This window comes from Panulirus ornatus, chromosome 12, assembly GCF_036320965.1.
Source record: "Panulirus ornatus isolate Po-2019 chromosome 12, ASM3632096v1, whole genome shotgun sequence".
Lineage (NCBI taxonomy): Eukaryota > Metazoa > Arthropoda > Malacostraca > Decapoda > Palinuridae > Panulirus > Panulirus ornatus.
In genome coordinates, this window is record NC_092235.1 from 5,399,118 (window position 1) to 5,417,963 (window position 18,846).

Below are 18,846 nucleotides of genomic sequence, written 5' to 3' on the forward strand. Positions count from 1 at the left end.
TATATATATATACTGGGGAGGAAATATTTAAAACCATTTTGTTGTCTCAAATTTTAGACATGAATCAAGGTATATTTACGCCACTGACTAACATTATGATCTTCATTTCCATCTAGCAGTTACAGGTTTTCAGATAATGCACTTATCAATAAATGGACCACTCACGAGCATAGGTAGTTCTGAGTGGAGCTTAACATGTTGTGCTTCTACACAGTGACAACAAAAATGGATCACTCCCAATTGGTGGTTCAAGTATGATGAGTGAACAGCAGGACACAATCGTCCTGGTCTTACACAAGATATCATACCACCATGACCAGTGGTTAATGTGTGTGGATCTTAAGATGGTGACTTTTCTCCTGGGTCAGCAGAGTGGGTACAACAAGTAGCCCTGCTTTATCTGTCTCTGGGATAGTAGAGCTGAGGATGAGCACTGGCTGAGAAAACAATGGTCTCTGAGAGAAAACATGTTGGTTGGAGGCAAGAATGTAATGGCAGAACCCTTGGTTGACAGAGATAAGATCATTGTACCACCACTGCACATCAAACTAGGTTTAATGAAACAGTTTGTGAAGGTTTGGAACAAAGAGGGACACTCTGCTTTGACTACATATGCAGAAAATGTCCATCGCTGATCATGGAGAAGGTGAAGGCAGGTATTGTCGACGGGTCACAAATCATGGAACTCATGAAAGACCCACATTTACAAGATTCAATGACCAATGTTGAGGCAGAGGCATGGTCTTCGTTCACTGTGGTTGTAAGGAATTGTCTTGGTCAACATAAAGCAGATAACTACCCTGAACTAGTGGAGAACCTGCCATCTTCTTTCCCTCAACTTGGCTGTAAAATGAACATCAAAGTGCATTACCTCCACACCCACTTAGCCAGACAACCTAAGTGAGGAACTGGCTCAACCATTCCACCAAGATTTAAGAACCATGGAAGAAAGATCCCGGGGACACTGGGACACCCATACCTGGGACACTGGGATACCCATACCTGGGACACTGGGATACCCATACCTGGGACACTGGGACACCCATACCTGGGACACTGGGATACCCATACCTGGGACACTGGGATACCCATACCTGGGACACTGGGATACCCATACCTGGGACACTGGGATACCCATACCTGGGACACTGGGATACCCATACCTGGGACACTGGGATACCCATGTGATGGTGGATCAGTGCTGGATCATTGCAGGTGATTGTGTTGGGTCAGGTGAGCTCAAACGTGACATGTGTGAGGACATGAACATTGTATCAATGATGATATATAACTTTCTATATTTGTTTCACCATTATCTGTGGATGTCATCATCATCATCATTTAATGATAAATAAACCAATGCTACTTGTATGAAGCCATTTCTCTTGATCAAAAAGGCAACAATAATGATTTGTTGTCATGCACGATGGTTGTATGTGACACAACAATTACTGGTATCATATCATTATATCTCGATAACCAGACATGATAAACTGAGGAGGCCATATTTAGAATCAACCACCAAAATGGACCTAAAAACACGACTAACATCTCAGCCACCAAATTGTGTGTTCCCGCGCGCGCCCGCCATATATTTGGTATAGCAGATGTCACGTTGGGTCAAGACCTGGATGATGATGATGATGATGATGACGTCATGATGTGGTGGTGTTGACGTCATCATCAGTGATGATGATGATCATGACGTCATGATGTGGTGGTGTTGACGTCATCATCAGTGATGATGATGATGATCATGACGTCATGATGTGGTGGTGTTGACGTCATCATCAGTGATGATGATGATCATGACGTCAGCAAGTGTGATGTGGAGGTGTTGACGTCATCATCAGTGATGATGATGATGACGTCATGATGTGGTGGTGTTGACGTCATCAGTGATGATGATGATGATGACGTCACCAAGGGTGATGTGGAGGTGTTGACGTCATCAGTGATGATGATGATGATGACGTCAGCAAGTGTCATGTGGTGGTGTTGACGTCATCACTGATGATGATGATGATGATGATGATGATGATGATGACGTCAACAAGTGTGATGTGGAGGTGCTGACGTCATCAGTGATGATGATGATGATGACGTCATGATGTGGTGGTGTTGACGTCATCATCAGTGATGATGATGATCATGACGTCAGCAAGTGTGATGTGGTGGTGTTGACGTCATCAGTGATGATGATGATGATGACGTCATGATGTGGTGGTGTTGACGTCATCATCAGTGATGACATGATGATGATGACGTCATGATGTGGTGGTGTTGACGTCATCATCATCAGTGATGACATGGTGTGGCAAGTCTGGATTCATGTTCAGTGGGGTTCAGGTCAGGTCAGGTCAGGTCAGGTTGGTTGGGTGGGCGGGGCAACATTGCCCAGTGGGGCTCAAACCACACCTTAACATCCCGACCCACCCACCCACCCACCCACCCACACCTGTGGATGGGGCAGTTGTGGACGACCAGGTCAAATGGCTCCGGCTCTTGGTTGTGGCCCAACCTGACCTGCTGCTGTACGGGGCGTCAGTAGAGAACGTTTTCTCATCACAGAAAACGACCAGCTGCCAGAAGGAGAGCAGCTGGTCGACCTACTACACCAGCTGTACCATCCTCCTCTGCTACATGTTATGTGGCTCACCCTGGCTGGCTGGCTGGCTGGCTGGCTGGGTGGCTGGCTGGCTGGCTGGCTGGCTGGCTGGGTGGGTGGGTGTGAGTGCAGGTCAGCCTGGGTGGGTGGGTGGGTGTGAGTGCAGGTCAGCCTGGGTGGGTGGGTGTGAGTGCAGGTGTCCCATCTTACAACGCTAACTTGGTGTCCACAATATTTCTTGCCACAACCAATGTGTCTAATAGCCATCATCTTCCTGGCCCATCTTTCTGGGTCATGTTTACACCATCATTAATGTTCATCATCATCATCATCACTACACATACATGATGATGATCATGATGATGATAATGATATATTAACATTGTCATTTGAACAAGGTCAGGTACTCACGTGAGCATAAGACAACTTCTCTCACATTATATGAGTCGCCAATACAGCCGCCGCCATTAATGTCACCTAAAATAACGCCATCATTACTAATATTGTTGACTATATTTTGACCACCATCCAGGATGGTAGTGAACCACTGTGGGTGGCTGATGAGGCTCACCTGCCACAACACTAACAATACTCCAGCTACAACACACCTGGTGACGTCAACCTCCATGACGTCATCACTCCAGCCGGTACATTGCCTCAAGTAGTGACGTCATAGTCTGCAAAATGTTTTGGACAAATATCGCGGTATCTGGCAACTACCTCCTCCTCTCGTGTCCCCAGGTCTTCTTTGTCTTTGCAGAGTTTCTCTTAATAAAAAGCAATTCATAAATCCGTATTTTAAGTTTCATTCATTTTATAAGGTGGATGTGCTAGCTGACGCTGCCGCCTGTGATGCCAATGAACCAATAATGATGATAGATAAGTCCCTTCCAAGGAGGGGCAGGAAAAGAGAGGGGGGGAAAGAGCAAGAATTGTTAGAGGAACTGAATTTTAGAGGGAGGAAAAGAGCCAGGCTTAACCAAGCTTGCATAGGAAAAATAGGTTAAGAAGGGCGGAGATGATGAGTGGAGGGCAAGGTTTTATTTTAGTTATCTATTTATTCATTTTTTTATCACTTTATCTTATTTTATTTTTTTGTATTTTTATTTTAATTATTTATTTATTCATTTTTTTTTCTTCAAGGGATATAGGAGGAGATGGATCGTATCTCTGGTCGATGGACACTGATTTTACCAAGGCGTTTCCCGCACGGACTTAGCAGCAAGATCTATATAGGTTTTTAGTTTTTAATATATTGGCACTGGATGTTGTCCAGGTTGTATATTAAACATGTTACCTGGGTGATCTATTCCCAGGAGATTGTTGAAGTAATCAATCCAGTGAGTATGATGTATTTGAAATCGCTCTACTTGTCTTTCAAACAATTTCCTCCAGTAGATGTTTAGAGGAGGGATTCGTGCTCTCTCGTGAAGTTCTGTGTTCCTGATGAACTCGTGCCATTTGATGTTAAAAACCCAACGTAGAGCTTTGTTCTGAATGATTTGGAGTGCACGGATGTTGGATTTGGCTCCGAGTTCCAGAGCTGAAGGGGCGTATGTGATAAGAGGTCGTATTAATGCTTTGTAGAAGTGCAATTTGGATTTGAATTGCGCCTCTCTGAATCTATACAATTTTGCGAGCTCCGCTCTCGCAATAGCCGCTCTACACTGTATATGTCGGTTCATTCTCAGGTGTACATCATAGTTTAGGCACAGGACAGTGTTGGTGTTTGAGATGGGAATGGGTAAATGTCGGTGTATACGGGAGTGTAGGTACACATTAGTTATGTTGTATCTCTGACGTACATTAAAGTAGGATATGTTGGATTTTGCAGGATTTGTTTTAATCCTCCATTTTAACTCCCGGAGCGAAACGTGGTCAATTTCCTGTTGGGTTCTATTGATTAAGTGTGTGAGGGTCCTGGCTCTGATTAGCTGTGTGACATCATCTGCATATTGGAGAGTGATGGAGTCCAGGTGTATAGGATTGGGAAGATCATTTGTGTAGAGTGTGTAGAGAGTGGGGGCCAGCACGGAGCCTTGGGGTACACCGGCATTAAGGAAGAAGTAGTTTGAGTAAATGTTTCTGTATTTGATTCGGGTTTTTCTGTTGCTAAGATAGTTAGAGAGAAGCTTAATGGTGAGTCGTGGGAGTTGGAATTGGGTGCTTAGTTTATACCTCAATCCATCGTGCCACACGGTGTCAAAGGCTTTTTCAACATCTTTTGTGATTAGTGCGGTCATTTTGTGTGTCCGCGTGTTGTTTCTTATGTAGTTCGTAATGATGTTGAGTTCATCTTGTGTGGAGCGATGTTGATGAAAGCCAAACTGTTTGTGTGAGAGTAGGTTGTTGTTTGTAAGGTGTTGTCTAAGTCTGTTGTTTATGATTCTTTCAAATGTCTTCCCAATGGACTCAAGTAGGCTGATGGTCTGTAGTTCATGGGGTCTCTGTTGGATTTCTTGGGCTTAGGTATCATGGCGGCTGTTGCAGTTATGAAGACCGCGGGTAAATAGTCTGAGGCTAGTTGAAGAAGGAGGTTATGGCTCTAATAGTGTTGTCAGGGAGGTGAGTAAGTAGTGGTATCCAATGCCTGTGTTACGTGGGGCTACTTTGGGCGATTTTAGAAGGAATTTGACCTCGTACGATCTTATGGGAGTTGTGAGAAGGTGGTCGTGTGAAAGCGATTGGAGGTGTATGATCTGTTCTGGGTAGAAGTGACTGGGTCTGTTTTGTATGTGTTGTGTGACAATTTGAGTGTTTTCGTACGCCAGAGGGTGAGGGGGGTGAGGGTGAAAGATACCTTCCCAGTGTTTTTGAAAAATATTGGCAACGTCTTGTGGGTTATGGTGTAGTGTTGTCGTCATTTAGCACATTAAAGTCTGTTTTCGGTATTCCTTCGATTTTTCGGATTCAGTTCCAAAGCTCTTGAGGAGATTTGATCCGGTGTTGTTCTGTTGTGGTGATAAGAGATTTCCAGTGTCTATTATGGTCTTCTAGAAGGCTGTTCAGTGTGTGGTTTCGTAGGGATGTGAGGTCCCACTGTACTAGGCCCAATCGACGTCTGTTTTGCTCAAAGCGTCGACGGTAGCACGAGAGGAGTCTTGTTGTTTTGGAAGAAGGAAAGAAGGAATATCTTGAAGTAAATGAAGATTTGGGGATAGAAATGTTAGCTGTCTGTGTGATTGTTCCATGTATATGTTCTATTTCTGTGTCTATTAGTGTTATTGGTGACTTTCGTAGTTTGTGGTGTAAGTGCAGTTGGAGAGAGTGTCTTTGAAGCTCTCCCACTCTGCTCTTTTGTAGTGGTAGTGTGAGGGTGATGGGACGAGGATTGGGTTAAACGATAGATAAAGAAAGATAGGGATGTGGTCGGAACCACACAGTGTTCCTGGAGACAAGAAATTATGAAGATAATTACTGGCTCTGTTGGAGAAGACATGATCAGGTCTGCCTTTTCCTCCTAGGCCAGTGAAGACAGTGTGGAAGTAAGGTCCTAGGAAGTTAAGACGTTTGTAAGAGTATAAAGCGAATAAGTCATCACCATGAGAATTGTTTCTGTTGTGGTGGAAGGTTCTGTGTTGGGCGTTGAGGTCAGCTAGAAGGTAGACTGGGATATGTGTATGATTAAATACTGTGTAGAGATCATGGAGTGGAATGGTAGTGTTGAGTCGAGAGTATGTAGTGCAGAAGATAATGAAGCCATGTATTGTGTTTATCTTAACTGCTAGAAAGTGTTCGTATTGCCATGAGGTGGCGAGGTATTCGTGTTCGATGGTGTTGTGTATGAGAATGGCGACTCCTTCGTGTCTACTGTCTGGAGACTGTCGTGATGTATACCCGCAATGTCTAATTTTGTATCCGTTGGTGATACATGTGATGTTAAGTATCACAACATCGGGTTTTTCTCTTCGAGGAGAGTGGCAATCAGATGACGGCCATTGTGATAGCTGTGCAAGTTAAATTGTAAGATTTTTAGCATTTTACGACTTATGGAAGTTTATTGTCCTTCTGTGTCAGTTGTCGATGAAGGCCGTTGACGCACCGTTTGAGAGTTTCACGTGTATCATGTTTCTAGTCTTGGGTCGGGATCTATCTGGTGAGGGGTCAGGAGAGGGGAGAGGGGAGGGGAGAGGGTCATTGTCGACAATATGAAGGTCGAGGTTGACCGTTGGTGGGTTGTCTGGTGTGTCGGCAGGGTCAGGTGCTGGGGCTCCTCTGGAAGGGTTAGGCTCCGGACGGAGGGATGGGGAAGGGGGAGGGGGGGATTGGTGAGTGGAGGTTCAGGGGGAACTGTCGTGTTGGTGGAAGCTGGGACGGTGGGGGTGGGAGAGGAATCGGTATTTGGAGAGACAGTTGGATTGTTGGTGTTGGGTTGGGGGATTGTGGATGGAGTTGTGTTAGAGGGTGCGGAGGGGGTATTGGAAGTTGGGAGGGTGACAGGTTGAGTTGTTGGGGGAGAGTTGGAAGCGTTACTGGCGGTCTCCTGGGATACGTTTTCGTTGGGGGTCAGGGTGGCGGACGAGACAGGTGTCGGAGAGGGATGGTTGTTGGCGGGGGAGCTGAGGAGTTCAGGTGGAGCTCGTACATTGGGTAGGTTGTTATGAGCAAGCAGCAAATCGAAAATTCTGATGAATTCCGACTTATCTTCCCCGCTCAGGAACAACGCTTTTAGGTAGCACGCATGCATCCTACCTTGTAGGGTGAGGAGGTCTGAAGAATTAGTAGTTGGGATAGGAGAAGCTTGGGTGGCAGGGGGAGGAGCAGCAGCAGCAGCAACTGTTGTGTAGAGGTGAGGGTTTGAGGAAGGAGGTGAGTTGGATTTTTGAGCCGACTCACTGCGCGGAGTTGCTCCTTCTTACGTGGGCACAGCTCAGATACAGCAACATGTCTACCTTTACAGTTGACACACTTCGCTGCCTGAGCCTTGCACTCACGAAAACCATGACCAGTTTCCGCGCATTGACTACAGGTTTGGTGGGGTTCTTTACAGTTCTTAGTCTCATGTCCGTATTTCAGACATTTGAAACATTGTTGTACGTCGAGATGTTCATCTTTCTTCAGGGATTTTGCTGGCACAGAGATCATGGGGAACAGGACTCCCCGGGGGAGCTGGCGATCGGCCTCGGTCGGGTTTGAACATTGTATCTTTATTGATCTGGAGTTATTCGGTTTATAGACGTTGATGACATTAACGTCATTGTTTTCGCCATTGATGGCGTCAACAATCTCCGAAGGGCTGACGGACAAGATAGATTCATCAACATTGTAGGCAATAATACTGCATCTAGCTTGAAGGGGCAGCGGTCCTGAACGATTTGGTAGTTTTTTTTTAGCTAGTTCATCAAGGAGAGGCTTAGATAGGGTTTTATCTAAATCACTATCTCTGCCCAAGCAAATCTTAAACTGGTATTTGTTCGAGGGTAATTGAATGACCCTAGTAGGACGGATCTTAGTGGTCTTAAAGACGATGGACAGGAGTTCGAACGTGGAAGGAGGGGGGCAATCAGTTTTGAGGGATTTTAGACGTATGTCGGGCGGCATGTTGGTGGCATCAGTGTCCTAGTGCGAGAAAACGTGAGTGAGGGACGCTCGACGGTCCAAGGTAGGGGAGAGGTAAGAGATAGTGTGAGGGTCTCCACCCCGTCAGGTGAGAACAGGTCCACTCCAGCCTCCACTCCTCAGGAAAATGAGTTTTCCAGAATGGGTTGGGGAAGCTGGGGTAGAGATTGCTCAAGCCAAACGGTCGAGAGATGGATGATGGATGATGAAAAAGTGAAAAATAAAAAAGGGATGTGAAGATGGAGTGGAGGCAACGCGGGGGTGTGGGGAGCAGCGAGGGTGGTGAGGGAACAGCCTGCCGGCGTCGTCACCGTAACGGTCTCCCGCGGGAAGGACCAACGCGGGAGGCAACGTTACAATCCACTACTTTCTTCTGTCTTCTTTCTTCTGTCTTCTTTCTTCTCTCTTCTTTCTTCTTTCTTCGTGGGATCTGGCGGTTAATCCTCCATCAACCACGTGGTTAACACGTGGCCGAGACAGGAGCAGCAAGAACCTTCTCGAATGGCTAGAAAAGATGATGTATACATAGGAACATTCTTATATATACCGGGTCAGATGGACGTAAAAGTAGCAGTTGTACCTTCTGTGCCTATCATCGTGTGCTTTTTGTGAAATGTGCATTTTTCTTTGTATGTATCTTATGGAACATAGAAAACACAGCAAGCTCTATCTTATGACACCATTATACTTTACTTTTTTCCCTATATACTTAGAGATAATTGTGAAAAATTGCCTTTCAACCTTCATCTGGATCAAGTGAGGCAGTGTGGGCGGAGCTTATGGCTTTTCTTCAGCCAATAGGGAGGAAGTTTGTGTCTGCTAGTGCATAAATCGTGCTCGCACCACCGAAGACGACATTACCAAATTACTGATACCTAACCCAAACAATACATAGGAATTTCACCCTTACAACTTATCAAACTATATCAAATGTAGCCCTCTCATTGGTAGATCGTTGTCAACCAATGGCAAGCACGTATTCCATCATATATAGAGGCACCGAGGCCCGTTAAAACCCGTTTTCAAACCTCCAGTCTACAAAAAAGGACTTTAACTGGCCTTCCTTTCCACGCTTAACACACCCACCCCCTACAACCACAAACACACACTCCCATTACTTGTATACTTTATTTACTTATAATTTATCGCTCTATCCCGCGTTAGCGAGGCAGCGAAAGGAATCACACGAAAGAATGGGCCAACCCTCCCACATACACATAAATGTGCAGAAACGCCCGTATACATACCTATGCATTTCAACCTATACATATTCATACATACACATACATATACATATATACACATGTACATACTTCATACTTACTGCTTTCATTCATTCTCGTCGCCACCCCGCCACATTTATTCATTTTTTTTTTTTTTTTTTTTTTTTTTTTATACTTTGTCGCTGTCTCCCGCGTTTGCGAGGTAGCGCAAGGAAACAGACGAAAGAAATGGCCCAACCCTCCCCATACATGTGTACATACACACGTCCACACACGCAAATATACATACCTACACAGCTTTCCATGGTTTACCCCGGACGCTTCACATGCCTTGATTCAATCCACTGACAGCACGTCAACCCCTGTATACCACATCGCTCCAATTCACTCTATTCCTTGCCCTCCTTTCACCCTCCTGCATGTTCAGGCCCCGATCACACAAAATCCTTTTCACTCCATCTTTCCACCTCCAATTTGGTCTCCCTCTTCTCCTCGTTCCCTCCACCTCCGACACATATATCCTCTTGGTCAATCTTTCCTCACTCATTCTCTCCATGTGCCCAAACCATTTCAAAACACCCTCTTCTGCTCTCTCAACCACGCTCTTTTTATTTCCACACATCTCTCGTACCCTTACGTTACTTACTCGATCAAACCACCTCACACCGCACATTGTCCTCAAACATCTCATTTCCAGCACATCCATCCTCCTGCGCACAACTCTATCCATAGCCCACGCCTCGCAACCATACAACATTGTTGGAACTACTATTCCTTCAAACATACCCATTTTTGCTTTCCGGGATAATGTTCTCGACTTCCACACATTTTTCAAGGCTCCCAAAATTTTCGCCCCCTCCCCCACCCTATGATCCACTTCCGCTTCCATGGTTCCATCCGCTGACAGATCCACTCCCAGATATCTAAAACACTTCACTTCCTCCAGTTTTTCTCCATTCAAACTCACCTCCCAATTGACTTGACCCTCAACCCTACTGTACCTAATAACCTTGCTCTTATTCACATTTACTCTTAACTTTCTTCTTTCACACACTTTACCAAACTCCGTCACCAGCTTCTGCAGTTTTCTCACATGAATCCGCCACCAGCGCTGTATCATCAGCGAACAACAACTGACTCACTTCCCAAGCTCTCTCATCCCCAACAGACCTCATACTTGCCCCTCTTTCCAAGACTCTTGCATTTACCTCCCTAACAACCCCATCCATAAACAAATTAAACAACCATGGAGACATCACACACCCCTGCCGCAAACCTACATTCACTGAGAACCAATCACTTTCCTCTCTTCCTACACGTACACATGCCTTACATCCTCGATAAAAACTTTTCACTGCTTCTAACAACTTGCCTCCCACACCATATATTCTTAATACCTTCCACAGAGCATCTCTATCAACTCTATCATATGCCTTCTCCAGATCCATAAATGCTACATACAAATCCATTTGCTTTTCTATTCATACTTTAAATATATCTATTTATTTTCTTTCATACTATTCGCCATTTCCCACGTTAGTGAGGTAGCGTTAAGAACAGAGGACTAAGCCTTTGCGGGAATATCCTCTCTGTTCCTTCTCTTGGAAAATTAAAAGAAAAAAAAAGACAGGGGAGGATTTCCAGCCCCCCTACTCCCTTCCCTTTTAGTCGCCTTTTACGATACGCAGGGAATACTTGGGAAGTATTCTTACTCCCCTATCTCCAGGGTTTATATATATATATATATATATATATATATAATATATATATATATATATATATATATATATATATATATATATATATATATATATATATATATATATAATAATATATATATATATAATATATATATATATATATATATATAATATATATATATATATATATATATATATATATATATATATATATATATATATATATATATATATATATATATATATATATATATATATATAAACCCTGGAGATAGGGGAGAAAGAATACTTCCCAAGTATTCCCTGCGTATCGTAAAAGGCGACTATATATATATATATATATATATATATATATATATATATATATATATATATATATATATATATATATATTTCTATTTTTTTTTTTTTTTTTGCTTTGTCGCCGTCTCCCGCGTCTGCGAGGTAGCGCAAGGAAACAGACGAAAGAAATGGCCCAACCCACCCCCATACACATGTATATACATACGTCCACACACGCAAATATACATACCTACACAGCTTCCATGGTTTACCCCAGACGCTTCACATGCCCTGATTTAATCCACTGACAGCATGTCAACCCCGGTATACAACATCGATCCAATTCACTCTATTCCTTGCCCTCCTTTCACCCACCTGCATGTTCAGGCCCCGATCACACAAAATCTTTTTCACTCCATCTTTCCACCTCCAATTTGGTCTCCCACTTCTCCTCGTTCCCTCCACCTCCGACACATATATCCTCTTGGTCAATCTTTCCTCACTCATTCTCTCCATGTGCCCAAACCATTTCAAAACACCCTCTTCTGCTCTCTCAACCACGCTCTTTTTATTTCCACACATCTCTCTTACCCTTACGTTACTTACTCGATCAAACCACCTCACACCACACATTGTCCTCAAACATCTCATTTCCAGCACATCCATCCTCCTACGCACAACTCTATCCATAGCCCACGCCTCGCAACCATACAACATTGTTGGAACCACTATTCCTTCAAACATACCCATTTTTGCTTTCCGAGATAATGTTCTCGACTTCCACACATTCTTCAAGGCTCCCAGGATTTTCGCCCCCTCCCCCACCCTATGATCCACTTCCGCTTCCATGGTTCCATCCGCTGCCAGGTCCACTCCCAGATATCTAAAACACTTTACTTCCTCCAGTTTTTCTCCATTCAAACTTACCTCCCAATTGACTTGACCCTCAACCCTACTGTACCTAATTACCTTGCTCTTATTCGCATTTACTCTTAACTTTCTTCTTTCACACACTTTACCAAACTCAGTCACCAGCTTCTGCAGTTTCTCACATCAATCAGCCACCAGCGCTGTATCATCAGCGAATAACAACTGACTCACTTCCCAAGCTCTCTCATCCCCAAAAGACTTCATACTTGCCCCTCTTTCCAAAACTCTTGCATTCACCTCCCTAACAACCCCATCCATAAACAAATTAAACGACCATGGAGACATCACACACCCCTGCCGCAAACCTACATTCACTGAGAACCAATCACTTTCCTCTCTTCCTACACGTACACATGCCTTACATCCACGATAAAAACCTTTCACTGCTTCTAACAACTTGCCTCCCACACCATATATTCTTAATACCTTCCACAGAGCATCTCTATCACCTCTATCATATGCCTTCTCCAGATCCATAAATGCTACATACAAATCCATTTGCTTTTCTAAGTATTTCTCACATACATTCGTCAAAGCAAACACCTGATCCACACATCCTTTACCACTTCTGAAACCACACTGCTCTTCCCCAATCTGATGCTCTGTACATGCCTTCACCCTCTCAATCAATACCCTCCCATATAATTTACCAGGAATACTCAACAAACTTATACCTCTGTAATTTGAGCACTCACTCTTATCCCCTTTGCCTTTGTACAATGGCACTATGCACGCATTCCGCCAATCCTCAGGCACCTCACAATGAGTCATACATACATTGAATAACCTTACCAACCAGTCAATAATACAGTCACCCCCTTTTTTAATAAATTCCACTGCAATACCATCCAAACCTGCTGCCTTGCCGGCTTTCATCTTCCGCAAAGCTTTTACTACCTCTTCTCTGTTTACCAAATCATTTTCCCTAACCCTCTCACTTTGCACACCACCTCGACCAAAACACCCTATATCTGCCACTCTATCATCAAACACATTCAACAATCCTTCAAAATACTCACTCCATCTCCTTCTCACATCACCACCACTTGTTATCACCTCCCCATTTGCGCCCTTCACTGATGTTCCCATTTGCTCCCTTTGTCTTACGCACTTTATTTACCTCCTTCCAGAACATCTTTTTATTCTCCCTAAAATTTAATGATACTCTCTCACCCCAACTCTCATTTGCCCTTTTTTTCACCTCTTGCACCTTTCTCTTGACCTCCTGTGTCTTTCTTTTATACATCTCCCACTCAATTGCATATATATATATATATATATATATATATATATATATATATATATATATATAATATATATATATATATATATATATATATATATATATATATATATATATATATATATATATATATATCTTATATCTATATATAAACACAGTAATGGACATACATAGGAAATATTCCACCTAATTTTTTTGTTTAATTTTTTCGTTTGGTGTTATTTGTTGGACTTTCTAAGACTTTTTATTTCTGGTTGCTTACCCTAGCTTTTGAGTCAATTATTTGATTTGATTGTTAGTTGTTTATTTTGGCTTATTTAGATGTTATTTTCAATATCACTGGCGTTTATCATGGTCAACGCCATCTTCACTACATCACCAAAATCATTTTGAATATCAATGGCTTTTCTGTGGTTTAAGGCTATTTTCACATCTTCATAGTCATCTTGTTTTCATCATCAATGACGTTTATCTTGGTCAAAGACTATCTTCACTACATCGTTATAGTTATCTCATTTTCATTATCATTAGCCTCTATCTGGTTAAAAGTCATCTTCACTAATTCTTCATAGTCATATTATCTTCAGTATCACTAGATTATTTTTTGGTCAAAGGCAATCCTCACTACATCCTTGTAGAAAGTCACTTTCACAGCACTGAACTCTATCTTAATGAAAATCTATCTTCACTACATCCTCACAGTCATCTCGTGTTCAACATCAGTGGCATTTATCTTGGTCAAGGCTATCTTCACTACATCCTCATATATATCTTACTTTGGACATATCTTGCCTTTCAGATGGATTCCTGATATACCAACTTATATTCAGATATATATATATATATATATATATATATATATATATATATATATATATATATATATATATATATATATATATATATATATATATATATATATCTGAATGTAAGTTGGTATATCAGGAACCCATCTGAAACGTGAACCTTATATAAACTACATTGCACCTTACACGTAAAGAGAATCATCAAACTTCACTATATTAGCTTTACTATATTGAAATATAAACAAGGTCTAACCGAGGTTACTTGGTTGAGCAAGACGTGAGAATATCATCAAATGGGCCTCCAGCCCTGGGTTGAAATTGTCGTTCTGACGTATTTCGAGTTCAGTACTGATACAGGACCATTGATTATAGGACTATCTTGTTAGTCTGTGTAACTTCGCCTGACCCAATCCACGTCTTCAATGGCTTTCTGTTACTACAAACGGGATTACAAAGGAAAGGCTTCCTTTGTTAGTTTCATGAATACCTTCGTTCAAATGAAGGGAAAGACTATTACTATGAAGCGGTACCTTATCAGCAGGAAAGAGCTGCAGCAACGGTATGAAAGTTACTGCAAGATACATAACGAGCCCGTGGCTTCCAACGTAAACATCGGCCGCCATTTGGGTTCACTCGGCATCATGTGTGACACCAAGATTGGACCCGTTGGGAAACAGGAACGATACTATTCTGGTATCATGTGGCTCGATGGCGCAGGATCACCAACTGAAATGCAAAGAAAATGGAGAAAGCCGCCCAAACGTATCATGAAGGCCGTGCAAGAGAAGATCGAGAGGAATCGGTTGAGAGACGATATCGCTCACAGTATATTGAAATTTATACCCAAGACTTCCCCTGATCTCCAGACACAGCAACTCACAGAGACCACCAGCCCCGCTTTCCAGACACAGACAGTCACAGAGACCACCAGCCCCGCTTCCAAGACGCAGCCAGTCACAGAGACCACCAGCCCCGGTCCCCAGACACAACCAGTCACGGAGACCACCAGCCCCGCTCCCCAGACACAGCCAGACACACAGCCCACCAGCCCCGTCCCCCACACAGAGCCACAAGATCCTGATATTGAGGAAGCAAATGAATTTCTCGATGATTTTTTGCTTTCACTGGAGAAGAACTGATGAGTTCCTTATAGACAAGACAAAATGTTAAAAAAGGAAACTATATAAGTTCACTTATGGAGTGAGATCTTTGACGGAGCTGTGCTGCCTATAGTACAGCCTACCAAAGGGTGATCTTTGCTGTCGTGCAGTAACCTCATGAGGGCGGAGTCCGGCTACACTTTCTTTACCGAGGAAAAGATCTCTGCACTAATAGACAACGGTCCCAGCAACACTTACATGAGATGAATAGATGGATGCTCTAATGATCGAAAATATACAAGTTTTAGGAGGACTGACAACTGTATACATTCGGTTAGCCAACCTTCATATGACTGGAGCTATTCTTCCCTCTGATTGATTCATTTTTCAAGATTAAGGAAAGTTATAATAAAAATATTGTATTGAGTTTCTCCGTTGGCGTCAGGGTAAACACCCATCCCCCCCGTAGCTTGGTTACCTTTCCGTGGTGGGGGGGACTTCATGGATTGGGCAGTAGCAACCATCGTTGGTTGCTTCGGTTCAATCCATGAACGAAAAACCAAGCATCTTGAACGTAATTGTCGTATAAATTCACTTGGTGTCAAAACTGACGCCAAAGCGGTTGTCTCAATTTTGTCAGAAATGTTTGTGCGTTTCGGCCTGATGGCGGGAGTCGGTTTGGCGCTGTGGTCATGAGGGAATACGAGGAAGATTGGCAACCGTCCCAGAAGTAGCTACAGTGAGGCCCAGCAGCTGTCCCTAATACTGTGGAAGGCACTCATGTAAGGTGTGCAGTGAGGCACAGCAGTAACAAGGGAAACGGACAACCAAAACAGCAATCTTGATCATCAGGAGGCTATCCAATGCTCAGAGTAGATAAGGACGATTATTGTATGGCCTCGCTCAGAGGATGAAAATCTTAGCCGTGAAAATCAACAAGTAAAATAACTAGTAGTTAGTGGTAGTGAAGTGGAATTACCGCATTTCTGTGGTCTTAATAGTAAAACGAAACTTTTCGTTTTCTCCATCAATCTAGAGGTGTTGTAGACCACCATCCTTAAGGTTGTAAGGTAATGGTAACTACAAGGTTATGACCTCAGCAAATTTGTGATGGAAAGTGCAGGAAATGTGGTAATTTTTTTTTTTTTTTTTTGCTTTGTCGCTGTCTCCCGCGTTTGCGAGGTAGCGCAAGGAAACAGACGAAAGAAATGGCCCAACCCACCCCATACCCATGTATATACATACGTCCACACACGCAAATATTCATACCTACACAGCTTTCCATGGTTTACCCCAGACGCTTCACCTGCCCTGATTCAATCCACTGACAGCACGTCAACCCCGGTATACCACATCGCTCCAATTCACTCTATTTCTTGCCCTCCTTTCACCCTCCTGCATGTTCAGGCCCCGATCACACAAAATCTTTTTCACTCCATCTTTCCACCTCCAATTTGGTCTCCCTCTTCTCCTCGTTCCCTCCACCTCCGACACATATATCCTCTTGGTCAATCTTTCCTCACTCATTCTCTCCATGTGCCCAAACCTTTTCAAAACACCCTCTTCTGCTCTCTCAACCACGCTCTTTTTATTTCCACACATCTCTCTTACCCTTACGTTACTTACTCGATCAAACCACCTCACACCACACATTGTCCTCAAACATCTCATTTCCAGCACATCCATCCTCCTGCGCACCACTCTATCCATAGCCCACGCCTCGCAACCATACAACATTATTGGAACCACTATTCCTTCAAACATACCCATTATTGCTTTCCGAGATAATGTTCTCGACTTCCACACATTTTTCAAGGCTCCCAGAATTTTCGCCCCCTCCCCCATCCTATGATCCACTTCCGCTTCCATGGTTCCATCCGCTGCCAGATCCACTCCCAGATATCTAAAACACTTTACTTCCTCCAGTTTTTCTCCATTCAAACTCACCTCCCAATTGACTTGACCCTCAACCCTACTGTACCTAATAACCTTGCTCTTATTCACATTTACTCTTAACTTTCTTCTTTCACACACTTTACCAAACTCAGTCACCAGCTTCTGCAGTTTCTCACATGAATCAGCCACCAGTGCTGTATCATCAGCGAACAACAACTGACTCACTTCCCAAGCTCTCTCATCCCCAACAGACTTCATACTTGCCCCTCTTTCCAAAACTCTTGCATTCACCTCCCTAACAACCCCATCCATAAACAAATTAAACAACCATGGAGACATCACACACCCCTGCCGCAAACCTACATTCACTGAGAACCAATCACTTTCCTCTCTTCCTACACGTACACATGCCTTACATCCTCGATAAAAACTTTTCAGAAGTGGTAGAGGATGTGTGGATCAGGTGTTTGCTTTGAAGAATGTATGTGAGAAATACTTAGAAAAGCAAATGGATTTGTATGTAGCATTTATTTATCTGGAGAAGGCATATGATAGAGTTGATAGAGATGCACTGTGGAAGGTATTAAGAATATATGGTGTGGGAGGCAAGTTGTTAGAAGCAGTGGTAATGTATATGATATAAATTATATAGTTGTATAAGAAATGTGTATTAAAATTTTGTCTTCTCTGTTCCCGTTCATTAATTCAAATACATGTAAGTTTTCTCTCTAACGAGGTGGGATAAGGTACGTGCTCTCGGCTTATGAATGTGGTGACTTTCCCTTCATTACCACAATGGTGTGCTGAACTGAAGATGTAGAATTCCGTAGACGAAACTGAGATAGAAAATCAATCTACATCAAAAATTGAACGTATGCATCTTTAGATGGACATAAAACAAACGGACGGAGGGGCACACTGGAGCAAATGGATTTCAATATCACCACTTAAAGTAGGCCTTTCAAGGAGTTGTGGCTTTAAAGCAAACTTTTTCTAGCCAAGGTTTAGTTAGCACCTAAACTAATCCCCACGACCTTACCTTAAGAAATATTTTCAGAAGGTACTGTCTGAACATATTTCTAAGGTAAGGTCATTTAGGTTTGGTTTAGATGCTACCCTAAATTAGGCTAGAAAAAGTTTCCTTTGCTTCAGAGTCCCCAACTACGTGGACGGGCTACTGTTGATATTAAACAGTAACATAAAGGTGATAAAACTGAGATGAAATTAATAAAAATATGGAATAGGTCAGTTGAAAGTTGAAGTATTTGCTAAATACAATTTTTGACAGATCCAAATGCATCCTAAAGTAAGTCACTTAAATCACAATACTGAATATTGTTTTAATTGTTGGAACTAGTTACAGGAAGTAAGAATATCAAGCTTAAAGGGATGCCATTACAATAACTTTATATACCTGTATAGGATCTCTTAAACTTCTTTTCCCTAAAGCTGAATGGATTTAAGTCGTTTAATCTGCTCTCTGAATTTGTTTCTCAGTC